The sequence below is a fragment of the Balaenoptera borealis genome, assembly GCF_965194805.1.
Source record: "Balaenoptera borealis genome assembly, chromosome: 5".
Lineage (NCBI taxonomy): Eukaryota > Metazoa > Chordata > Mammalia > Artiodactyla > Balaenopteridae > Balaenoptera > Balaenoptera borealis.
In genome coordinates, this window is record NC_138862.1 from 109,279,363 (window position 1) to 109,292,901 (window position 13,539).

Here is a 13,539-nt window from a genome sequence, read left to right on the forward strand (position 1 = left end):
TATGGCTGAGTAATATTCCATTATATATATATGTATGTATATATATCACATCTTCTTTATCCATTCAGGATTCTTGGGAGATTTACTTCTCCTATGCATTGCCTAGTTATGTTTACTACAATATTGGACTTTATAATAAGTTTAAAGGATGTGGTCTATTTGAATCCAACATCCCTGGGTTCAATCTTAGCTGGATACTTTCTATATATGCTCTTTAGAAAGTCAGGTGACCTCTCTGAGTTTGTTTCCTTTTCTGTAAAATGAGAATAATAAATACCTTGTGGGATTAGAGTCATATTTTAGGAATATAAAGTGAATAGCATATACTAGGTGCTTAATAAATAGCAGTCACTGTTATTGTTATTCTCTCTACAGAGCATCTGGCTACATTAATCCTTCTGTCCTATTAGTCTCAAGTTTAAGATGTTCCTTGTATCATTTTCTCAGCATTGAAAGAAACTTTCCCAAGAAATATAGTGCCCCTTTCCACCCAAGTGGAAGAACAACTAACATTCACATAGTGTTTTAACCTTCATAAAATATACTCAGATATGTAATTGTATTTAATCTTCACAACAGATTTGTGAGACAGGATTAGTCTCATTTTACAGTCCATTTGGAACATGACTAATGGGATTGCCCATGGTCACTCAGCCAGGAAGGGGCAGGAAGTTCGCACTGAGGTCAGTCCTTTTGTCAACAAAGCTCACATCCTTTCAGACCTCCAGTGGCCTCTCTTCTCTATCTCGTTGTCTCCACCAATCAGAAGAAAATGTTCTTTGACGTCTGAGTGGCCACTAAAGATGAAGTCACCCTGAGAAGAAGCAAAGGCTGGAATTTCTCACCTTATGAGTCTATTAATTAATGAGAACTCTGGCTTTCAATCACTGTTTCTACGTTGACTAAGTCTCCATTACCAGCATTTCATCTAATCTGGAAGATCTTGTCCCTCTCCGTGCTACTTGCTCGAATCCTACACATCCTTCAAGACGCAGCTCAGGTCTTGAACTCAAATCTTTCGTCCCACACGAGGGGTGGTCAGATACCACTCCCCAACCATCTAATTCAAAGTTTCCTCTAAAATGCTTGTAATGATAAAGGTCTTTAAAAGGTTATTTGTCGTAAGAGATAAACTGATGTATCTAGAAAACTATTCCAATTATGGATGTTATTTATAGAAGTAAATACCATCAGTAAGTTTTAGCACAGCACTTACAGTAGAGTGGTTTGGACCAAATCCAACTTGTTCACTTGTTAATATATTATTTATATTAACAAAATCAAATGTTAGGCTGAGCACCAAGTTTTTTTCCCCCAATACTATTTGTTTACTAAGGCTATTGCCCTTCTAGATTTTGTCTAACATAAATTTCATGATATACACCATAATTTCTGAGACCCTTGATAACATTTGGAAATGCAGATGCAGAGGATTAACTAATAGGAAGGACAGCCCACACAATCAATTTTGCATCATTACCCATAAGCTCTTTTCCACTGTTGTGTAGAAAGATTTAAGAAGAAAAGAGGCCATGGCATACTGCTGTTTTATACACTCCCTCACTCTCCAGTCTGCTGGGTTGTTTGCCATGGATTACTCCTCTCTCCCAGGTAGCTCTCAGTAGTGGTCAAATATTTAAGAAGTATGTATTTCATCATGACTCTATCATATACTTCCCCTTCAGTGCCTTCATTCCTTCTTAGCCTGAGTCATTACATACTTGATAATCTATTGAAGCACTAACCTACCTTCATTTTATTTTCCCTTTTCTTGTCACAACAAGATTTTACAACATGGCAAACCAGAGCACATCTAACTGGGACTCAGGTGGGCAGCCTGGGGCAGAGGGAATGAGGGGTGCTGATCCTCATTTCTCTCCCCGCAATGCTTTTTTGTCAGCTGCCCCCTGCGACTTCCAGGTGGATATTGCACTTAAACCTGGCCCTACAGCAAGATTTCAATGCTGGCTCCAACATTCAATAGCTCTGCTGTTTGGTAACTCCTTATAAGTCCTCTAAATCTGTTTCCACATCTGAACAAGAGGATGAGAGTACATCTACCTCATAGGGTTGTTGTGAAAACTACATGAGAACATAGTACTTTATAAATTCTGTTTATAATGCTGGCCATTTCATTGCAGAACCCTGTAATTATTAAAGAGCTAATTTTTGTTAATTCAAAATCTTCCTCTAAATTATGTCCATTGCCTTTAGTTCTAGTAATAAACATTAATTACCAGTAACAACAATGGTGATAATAATGTCATTTGCCATTTATTGAGCATTTACTATATGAAGTGTTTTACATAAATCATTCACATGATCTTTATGAAGTGATATGACTTTTACAGTTGGAAGCATGATGCAAACTGGTGCACTGAAAGAAGATTCATTAAAAAAAAAAAAGCAAATAGGGATCCGGTAGAAAGTATCATGCTTATAAATCCATGGTTGTGGTCTGTATCACTCAGGGTCCAGCAGGAAATAGATGGCTCACTCTGGAAACAGTTCAATGATGGAACTACTTACAAAAGTGTGGGCAGGATGTAGGGAATCACTCAGAAATGGTGAAGTATCCAGCGACTGGGAACAGGGAAAGATGTTAGCACCCCTAGGTCAGAAGAGGAGGGAACTGTCACCAGACCTCCATGAGAGCTATAGCCATGGGGGAGGGGTTGTCTCCCAGCAGCTATAGCTGTAGGTGAAGGAAGGCAGCTCCTGTCAAGCTGGCATAGCAGTTAGGGATGGAGGGAATAACTACTCAGATTTCTCCCATTCTTTGATCTCCTGCCTTAGCCTCCCATTCACTGAACCCAATCAGATGTCAGAGGGCCAGGGAGCCAGGTAAAGCACGGGGGTCAGTCATCTGGAGCACAGAGCAGTGTGGAGAGTTCACCTGAGAGGTCACCCTGGGAAGAACTAGGGCAGGATCATGAGAAATGCCAGCATAAGTGGTACCTAAATTTAAAAGAAGATAAATGAATGATTAAATGTGCAGAACTTACTCTAAGAATGGGCTGTTTCCAAGGCTTTGTTTTTCAGTTTTTGGTGGTAATTCAGAGTATATTTTTCCTAGATGCATTTTAAATGTTGATTCTCATCTCCACCCACACCTTTAAAGCTCTGGGATTCACATTTACTTGAAATCTCATACAAGTAGGACAGGTCTGAAGAGCAGGGTCATATGGTGAAAGAAGGAGAAAGATGAGGCACCTCCTCTCCCTTCCCAGGGTGCAGGACTGGTTCTGGTGAGTTTTGAACCAGAAAGTTTGTTCGGGTCCCACCCCCACTCTTGCTGGGTACCCTTCTCATTCTGTCCTAAAATAGTTGCTGTGGCAACCACCTGCTCTCCCTGTGAAATGCTCTATGCTCCCCAGTTACCTACTTATGCTTTCTCCTTAATCATAGGTGGTTTAGAGCTTGGATTTTGGAGTTGACCTTGAGTTTCTCTATTCCAGATTTTGCAATTTCCTATCTATGCTATTGAGCTACTTAGTTAACCTCTCTGAGTTGAGTTTATGCACTTGTGAAGTGGGGATTCCACTAGGACTACTGTGGTCAAATGAGATTTCTGGGACTCCACCCAGCTGGGGGCAGAGAATCACATGAGTAAGCCTGTGAGGGCTGACTTGGCTTTTCCTCTTCGTTTTGAGAATGCGGTCTCTGAGTTTATCCCAAGAACTAGGAAAGGTCAGCCATCACCCACCATCTCCCTTAGTAACAGAGAGGTTGTCTGAGTTCTTTTGAAAGAGTGGACTGTGGTACAGCATGAAGTTAACTCATTGGATCTGACTTGCAAGACATCGTTAATCGCTGTTGGGGATTCCAGGGCCTTGGGAAGCAAATTATGGGATGTGCAGTCTGCCCCAGCTCTGTGGAACCAACAATCTTCTGCTTAGACTCTGTATTCTTTTAGAAATATGTTGGAAACTCTAATTTAGTGTGTGTGTATGTGAGTGTGTGCATGCATCCACATGTGCTTGTGTGTGGCCTTTTTCTACAAATCTGTACCCCAGTGATTCTCAAACTTTAGCATGCATCAGAAGTGCCTGAAGGGTTTGTTAAAACAAAGACTTCTGGGCCCATGCCCACAGTTTCTGATTCAGCAGGTCTGTGGTGGGGCCTGAGAACTTGCATTTGTAACAACTTGCATTTGTAACAACTTGCATTTGTAACAACTTGCATTTGTAACAACTTGCATTTGTAACAGCATTCCCAGGTGACGCTGATGCTGCTGGCCCAGGGAGCACACTTTGAGAACCACTACTTTGCCTCCCTGAAATTCTTTCCCGGAGTTCTTGAGAGGGTGAAATGAGGTGATCCACACAGAGTTCTTAGCACAGGGCCTGGCACAGAGTCAGTGTTTGCTGCTGCTACGACCACAGCCATCATGACAGCTTCTCCTTGTGCCTCTCCTACTGCTCAGCTGCTACTACTGCCTGGTTATCCTTCATTTTGGATAACTTTAGTTAGGTATTAAGAGCAATGCAATCTGCCTTAATTAATTAAAGAACATAATTACCTCTCTGGGAGTCATTTGCATTTTAAAGAAACTTGTTAATTCAAAGAGATTTGTAATTTGAAGAATATTAGACACTGTGATAAAGAGATATACAGAACTTCTGGCCTTGTGTGTTGGAAGATACTTTAAAGAAGGGAGCGGACACCACATAAGCTCTATGCTGGGTCATCTCTTTATGCCTACTATTTAGGATTCCATGTTTTTTCTGAAAGTACTGAGCTTTTCCACAATGGCTTCTTGAGTGGGGATGGCACATGGCCTGGGTGTTGGGTAGGGCAGTTGTGGCCATTTAAATGTATGGGTTCTTTGTAAATCTGGTGTTTATAAACTAGGCAGTGCTTGCACTGTGATTATTTGTTCAATCATGTAACAGAAGATGCACAGAAGATTCATTTGAAAAGTACGCCTTTCAATTTCATGCTGAGGAAGTTCAGTGTAATATAATTATAAAAAAATGGTAGTAAAACAACATTTTGTTTTCAACTGTGGAATGAGCAAGTAGAAAACTAGTTGGAAGCCAATCTTCTGAAAGTCCTTTGATTTGGAGAATATAACTTGGTAGCTATATGGACTTAATCTTTGGACCTAACCCCAGAGTATACATAAAGAGCAAAAAATAGTATACTGATCAACAGTTTCAAATACAAGCTTACCAGCCATCTTGATAAAATGAGTATTAACATATATAAGAATGCCAACACTGTGCTTTTTCAGTTCAGAAATATTATGCCATCAAACTGCAGTGGTTAAAAATTAGGATTCATTAAAAACTGTTAAAATCCTTAAATTTTTCCTGCTTAAGAAATCCAGAAAACATCAAACTTTTTCTAGAAGCTGAAGTGAGGAAATTAATGTCAGTGACAGAAATACAGTGAATTTAATTAGAAGTCCCTGGGCAGCTGCTCATTAGTGTGGTTAGTTAGTAAACGAAATTTCAGCTGCTGTGAATTAGACTATGTGTCTTCGGTTATTTTTTCTAAAAAGAATCACAAAATGTCTACAACTGTTTTTTGTTAATAGAGTATTTTTTTTCCCACAAACAAAAAATATTTAGGATCTTTGTCATGAGGAGAGAAATGGCCATTTGGGGACAGATTTTCTTAAATGTCTGTGTGTTAAGCTTGGGTGAGTGAAGCAAAAGCCCATTTTCTCCCATGAGACAGGGGCTTTCATTTGTCTGCTAAGCTACTCGGTTTCACATGTTTCTTTTGTCAAATCCTTTAATTTTTTAACCATTTGTACCCCTTGATCAGATTTCTCTTAAAAAGAAAGGAAGAAAGAAAACCTCAGCTAGATTGAACAATATCTAGTAACAGATATATAGGATAGATTGGAACACTTATCTGTTAATTGCTAAAATGTGGCGCTTGTTTCCTTTTTTAAGTCATTGCTATGGACGTTTGTACCTTTGCTGCTTGAGAGTTCATGGGTACTTTAGAGACCCGACAAGAGCTAAATTCCAGTATTTCAGATGTGTTTATAAGGAAGGTATGATAATTAGGCAACTGCTGTAGAATTTGATACCCTGTACTCCCCCAGGGTGTTTAAATACTTTTAGATTATATTAGAAGTTTACCCCTGGGCTCATACCTTTCTGTAGAGACCCTGGAATGCACTGGCTGCGTCCTCTTTACCCACAGTTTAGCCATGATTGCAGTGTTTGGGGGTCCACATGTTCAGACTGGGGATTCCCTCGAGCAGTTTTTCAGCTGTAGGTGATTTTGTCCCATGGGGGATATTAACAATTTTGGTTGTCACAATTCACAAGTGGAGGTTGGGGGAGAGGGAGTGACTACTAACATCTGCTGGGTAGTGACCACGGATGCTGCTACACAGCCTACACAGCAAGGAATAATCTGACCCCAAATGTCCATAGTGCCGACGTGGAGAATCCCTGTCCTATCAGCATCAAGCAGTCGCTGAATGAGTAGACACACACAGCATGGATGGCACACCTTTCAGCTGCTGGAATCTCTGCAGAATGCAACATGGGTGTACACTGGAATTTAGCCAAACATTCCAAAGACCTCCTAGCCTTACCACTGAAAAGACTTTTAAGATAACTGTTTATTCCCCTACTCTTCTTTTTAAAAAATTTACATTTCCAATTTATTTCTCTGTGAAAGTCCTTGGGTCAGTGGCACATAGAACATAGTGTTACACTTTCAGTAAATGACAAACAAATTTTCCAATATGACTGGTATCAAATATCAGTCACTGAGATATTCTTCTATCTAAAACAAACTAGTGGAGAGACCTTAAAGATGGCAGAGGAGTAAGACATGGAGATCACCTTCCTCCCCACAAGTACATCAAAAATACATCTACATGTTGAACAATTCCTACAGAACACCTACTGAACACTGGCAGAAGACCGCAGACTTCCCAAAAGGCAAGAAACTCCCCACGTACCTGGGTAGGGCAAAAGAAAAAAGAAAAAACAGAGACAAAAGAACACAGACGGAACATGCACCTCTGGGAGGGAGCTGTGAAGGAGGAAAAGTTTCTACACATTAGGGAGCCGCTTCACTGGTGGGGATGAGGGGTGGGTGTTGGGGGGAAGCTTCAGAGCCATGGAGGAGAGCACAGCAACAGGGGTGCAGAGAGCAAAGTGGAGAGATTCCTGCACAGAGGATCAGTGCTGACCAGCACTCACCAGCCCGAGACCCTTGTCTTCTCACCCGCCGGGAGGGGTGGGGGCTGGGAGCTGAGGCTCAGGCTTTGGTGGTCAGACCCCAGGGAGAGGACTGGGGTTGGCTGCATGCAGACAGGTGGAAGGGGGCTAGTGTGCCACAGCTAGCCGGGAGGGAGTCCGGGAAAAAGTCTGGACCTGCTGGAGAAGCAAGAGACCACTGTTTCGGGGTGCATGAAGAGAGGGGATTCCTGTTCCACGTGCCCACAGAAGGCAGAGCACCACCTGAGCGAGCTCCAGAGACGGCCATGAGCCTTGGCTACCAGCTCGGACCCTAGACTGTTAATGCTGTTGCTGCTGCCACCAAGAATCCTGTGTGCAAGTGCAGGTCACTACCACAGCCCCCTGGGAGCCTGTGCAACCCGCCACTGCCAGGGTCCTGTGATCCAGGGACAACTTCACCAGGAGAACACACGGCATGTCTCAGGCTTTTGCAAAGTCATGCCAGCCTCTGCCACTGCAGGCTTGTCCCGCATTCCAATTATGACTACTGTAACCTTCCCTCTCCCCGGCCTGAGTGAGCAAGAGAGCCCTAATCAGCTGCTGCTTTAGCCTCCTCCTGTCTGGGTGGGGAACAGATGCCTGAGGGTGGCCTACATGCAGAGATGGGGACAAAACCAAAGCTGAAACCCAGGAGCTGTGCAAACAAAGAAGAGAAAGAGAAATCTCTCTCAGCAGCCTCAGGAGCAGCAGATTAAATCCCCACAATCAACTTGATAAACCCTGCATCTGTGGAATACCTGAATAGACAATGAATGTTCCCAAAATTGAGGCGGTAGACTTTGGGAGCAACTGTAGACTTGGGATTTGCTTTCTGTGCCTGATTTGTTTCTGGTTTTATGTTTATCTTAGTTTACTTTTTAGTGCTTGTTATCATTGGTGGATTTGTTTATTGGTTTAGTTGCTCACTTCCTTTTTAAAAAATTTTTATTATTTATTTTATTTTATTATTATTTTTAATTTTTTTTCTCTTTTCGTGAGTGTGTATGTGTATGTTTCTTTGTGTGATTTTGTCTGTTTAGGTTTGCTTTTTCCATTTGTCCTAGGGTTCTCTCTGTTCGTTTTTTTTTTTTTAGTTGTTTGTTTTCTTTTTATGAATGTGTGTGTGTATGTTCCTTTGTCTATTAAATTTTGCTTTTACCATTTGGTTTGGGGTTCTATCTGTTCATTTTTTTTTCTTCCTTTTCTTCCGAGCCATGTGGCCGGCAGGGTCTTGGTGCTCCGGCCAGGTGTCAGGCCTGAGCCTCCGAGGTGGGAGAGCCAAGTCCAGGACATTGGACCACCAGAGACCTCCCAGCCCCACATAATATCAATCAGTGAGAGCTCTCCCAGAGATCTCCATCTCAACACTAAGACCCAGCTCCACCCAATGGCCAGCAAGCTCCAGTGTTGGACACTCCATGCCAAACAACTAGCAAGACAGGAACACAACCCCACTCATTAGCAGAGAGGCTGCCTAAAGTCATACTAAGTTCACAGACACCCCAAAACACACCACCGGATGCGGCCCTGCCCACCAGAAGGACAAGAGTCAGCCCCACCCACCAGGACACAGGCACCAATTCTCTCCACCAGAGAGCCTACACAAGCCACTGAACCAACCTCATCCACTGGGGGCAGACACCAAAAATAACGGAAACTATGAGCCTGCAGCCTGTGAAAAGGAGACTCCAAACACAGTAAGTTAAACAAAATGAGACACAGAGAAATATGCAGCAGATGAAGGAGCAAGGTAAAACCCCCCCAGACCAAACAAATGAAGAGGAAATAGGCAGTGTACCAGAAAAAGAATTCAGAGTGATGATAGTAAAGATGATCCAAAATCTCAGAAATAGAATGGAGAAAATACATGAAACGTTTAACAAGGACCTAGAAGAAATAAAGAGCAAACAAACAATGATGAACAACACAATAAGTGAAATTAAAAATATTCTAGAAGGATTCAATAGCAGAATAACTGAGGCAGAAGAATGGATAAGTGACCTGGAAGATAAAATAGTGGAAATAACTGCCGCAGAACAGAATAAAGAAAAAAGAATGTAAAGACTTGAGAACAGTCTTAGAGACCTCTGGGACAACACTAAACACAGCAACATTTGAATTATAGGGGTTCCAGAAGAAGAAGAGAAAAAGAAAGAGTCTGAGAAAATATTTGAAGAGATTATTGTTGAAAACTTCCCTAACATGGGAAAGGAAATAGTCAATCAAGTCCAGGAAGTGCAGAGAGTCCCATACAGGATAAATCCAAGGAGGAACACGCCAAGACACATTAATCAAACTATCAAAAATTAAAAGCAAAGAAAAAATAATAAAGTAGCAAGGGAAAAGAAACAAATAACATACAAGGGAATCCCAATAAGGTTAACAGCTGATCTTTCAGCAGAAACTCTGCAAGCCAGAAGAGAGTGGCAGGACATATTTAAAGTGATGAAAGGGAAAAACCTACAACCAAGATTACTCTACCCAGCAAGGATGTCATTCAGATTCGACGGAGAAATTAAAACCTTTACAGACCAGCAAAAGTTAAGAGAATTCATCACCACAAAACCAGCTTCACAACAAATGCTAAAGGAACTTCTTTAGGAAGGAACACAAGAGAAGGAAAAGACCTACAAAAACAAACCCCAAACAATTAAGAAAATGGTAATAGGAACATACATATCGATAATTACCTTAAATGTAAATGGATTAAATGCTCCAACCAAAAAACACAGACTGGCTGAACAAGTACAAAACAAAACAAGCGCCATATATATACTTGTGTATGTGTGTGTACATATATATATGTATATATCTGTATATATATGTGTATATTTATGTATATATGTGTGTGTGTGTGTATATATACATATACACACACACACGAGACCCACTTCAGACCTAGGGACACATACAGATTGAAAGTGAGGGGATGGAAAAAGATATTTCATGCAAATGGAAATCAAAAGAAAGCTGGAGTAGCAATACTCATATCAGACAAAATAGACTTTAAAATAAATACTATTACAAGAGACAAAGAAGGACACTACATAATGATCAAGGGATTGATCCAAGAAGATAACAATTGTAAAAATTTATGCACCAAACTTAGGGACACCTCAATACATAAGGCAAATGCTAATAGTCATAAAAGGGGAAATCGGCAGTAACACAATCATATTAAGGGACTTTAACACCCCACTTTTACCAATGGACAGATCATCCAAAATGAAAATAAATAAGGAAGCACAAGCTTTAAATGACTCATTAGACCAGATGGACTTAATTGATATTTATAGGACATTCCATCCAAAAACAACAGAATTCACTTTCTTCTCAAGTGCTCATGGAACATTCTTCAGGATAGATCACATCTTGGGTCAAAAATCAAGCCTTGGTAAATTTAAGAAAATTGAAATCCTATCAAGCATCTTTTCCAACCACAACACTATGAGACTACATATCAATTACAGGAAAAAAACTGTAAAACATACAAACACATGGAGGCTAAACAATACACTACGAAATCACCAAGAGATCACTGAAGAAATCAAAGAGGAGATCAAAAAATACTGAGAAACAAAAGACAATGAAAACACAACAACGCAAAACCTATGGGATGCAGCAAAAGCAGTTCTAAGAGGGAAGTTTATAGCAATACAATTCTACCTCAAGAAACAAGAAACATCTCAAATAAACAACCAAACGTACACATAAAGCAATTAGAGAAAGAACAAAAAACCCCCAAAATTAGCAGAAGGAAAGAATTCATAAAGATCTGATCAGAAATAAATGAAAAAGAAATGAAGAAAACAATAGCAAAGATCAATAAAACTAAAAGCTGGTTCTTTGAGAAGATAAACAAAATTGATAAACCATTAGCCAGACTCATCAGGAAAAAAAGGAAGAAGACTCAAATCAACAGAATTAGAAATGAAAAAGGAGAAGTAACAACTAACACTGCAGAAATACAAAGCATCATGAGAGACTACCACAAGCAATTATATGCCACTAAAATGGACAACCTGGAAGAAATGGACAAATCCTTAGAAAAGCACAACCTTCCAAGACTGAACCAGGAAGAAATAGAAAACATGAACAGACCAATTACAAGCAATGAAATTGAAGCTGTGATTAAAAATCATCCAACAAACAAAAGCCCAGGGCCAGATGGCTTCACAGGCAAATTCTCTCAAACATTTAGATAAGAGCTAACACCTATCTTCTCAAACTCTTCCAAAATATAGCAGAGGGAGGTACACTCCCAAACTCAATCTACTAGGCCACCATCACCCTGATACTAAAACCAGACAAAGATGTCACAAAAAAAGAAACTTACAGGCCAATATCACTGATGAACATAGATTCAAAAATCTTCAACAAAATACTAGCAAACAGAATCTAGCAGCACGTTAAAAGGCTGACACACCATGGTCAAGTGGAGTTTATCCCAGGAATGCAAGCATTCTTCAGTATACACAAATCAATCAATGTGATACACCATATTAACAAATTGAAGGATAAAAACCATACGATAATCTCAATAGATGCAGAAAAAGCTTTTGACAAAATTCAACACCCATTTATGATAAAAATTCTCCAGAAAGTGGGCATAGAGGGAACCTACCTCAATATAATAAAAGCCATATATGACAAACCCACAGCCAACATCATTCTCAATGGTGAAAAACTGAAACCATTTCCTCTAAGATCAGGAACAAGACAAGGGTGCCCACTGTCACCACTATCATTCAACATAGTTTTGGAAGTTTTAGCCACAGCAATCAGAGAAGAAAAAGAAATAAAAGAATCCAAATTGGAAAAGAAGAAGTAAAGCTGTCACTGTTTGCAGATGACATGATACTATACATAGAGAATCCTAAAGATGCTACCAGAAAATGGCTAGGGCTAATCAATGAATTTGGTAAATTAGCAGGATGCATAATTAATGCACAGAAATCTCTTGCATTCCTATACACTAGCAATGAAAAATCAGAAGGAGAAATTAAGGAAACACTCCCATTTACCATTGCAACAAAAAGAATAAAATAACTAGGAATAAGCCTACCTTAGGTGGCAAAAGACCTGTATGTAGAAAACTATAAGACACTGATGAAAGAAATCCAAGACGATACAAACAGATGGAGAGATATACCATGTTCTTGGATTGGAAGAATCAACATTGTGAAAATGATTATACTACCCAAAGTAATCCCTAATTCAATGAAATCCCTATCAAACTACCAATGGCATTTTTCACAGAACTAGAACAAAAAATTTCACAATTTGCATGGAAACACAAAAGACCCCAAATAGCCAAAGCAATCTTGAGAAAGAAAAACGGAGCTGGAGAAATCAGGCTCCAGGACTTCAGACTACACTACAAGGCTACAGTAATCAAGACAGTATGGTACTGGCACAGAAACAGAAATATAGATCAATGGAACAGGATAGAAAGCCCAGAGATAAACCCATGCATATATGGTGACCTTATCTTTGACAAAGGAGGCAAGAATATACAATGGAGAAAAGACAGCCTCTTCAATAAGTGGTGCTGGGAAAACTGGACAGCTACATGTAAAAGAATGAAATTAGAACACTCCCTAACACCATACGCAAAAATAAACTCAAATGCATTAAAGACGTAAGACGTAAGGACAGATACTATAAAACTCTTAGAGGAAAACATAGGCAGAACACTCTGACATAAATCACAACAAGATCCTTTTTGACCCACCTCCTAGAGAAATGGAAATAAAATAAATAATAAACAAATGGGACCTAATGGAACTTAAAAGTTTTTGCACAGCGAAGGAAACCATAAACAGACGAAAAGACAACGCTCAGAATGGGAGAAATATTTGCTAATGAAGCAACTGACAAAGGATTAATCTTCAAAATATACAAGCAGTTCATTCAGCTCAATATCAGAAAAACAAACAACCCAATCCAAAAATGAGCAGAAGACCTAAATAGACATTTCTCCAAAGAAGATATACAGATTGCCAACAAACACATGAAAGGATGCTCATCATCTCTAATCATTAGAGAATTGCAAATCAAAACCACAATGAGGTATCACCTCACACTGGTCAGAATGGCCATCATCAAAGAATCTACAAACAATAAATGCTGGAGAGGGTGTGGAGAAAAGGGAACCCTCTTGCACTGTTGGTGGGAATGTAAATTGATACAGCCACTATGGAGAACAGTATGGAGGTTCCTTAAAAAACTAAAAATAGAATTACCATCTGACCCAGCAATCCCACTACTGGGCATATACCCAGAGAAAACCATAATTCAAAAAGAGACATGTACCACAATGTTCATTGCAGCTCTATTTACA

At 39.9% G+C, this 13,539-nt stretch overlaps 1 long non-coding RNA gene across 1 annotated transcript in view; it reads left to right on the forward strand.

Annotated features, from left to right (window-relative positions):
* The window catches only part of LOC309629969, a 401,911-nt gene that overhangs the window by 161,570 nt on the left and 226,802 nt on the right, over window positions 1-13,539 (forward strand). The window lies entirely within an intron of this gene.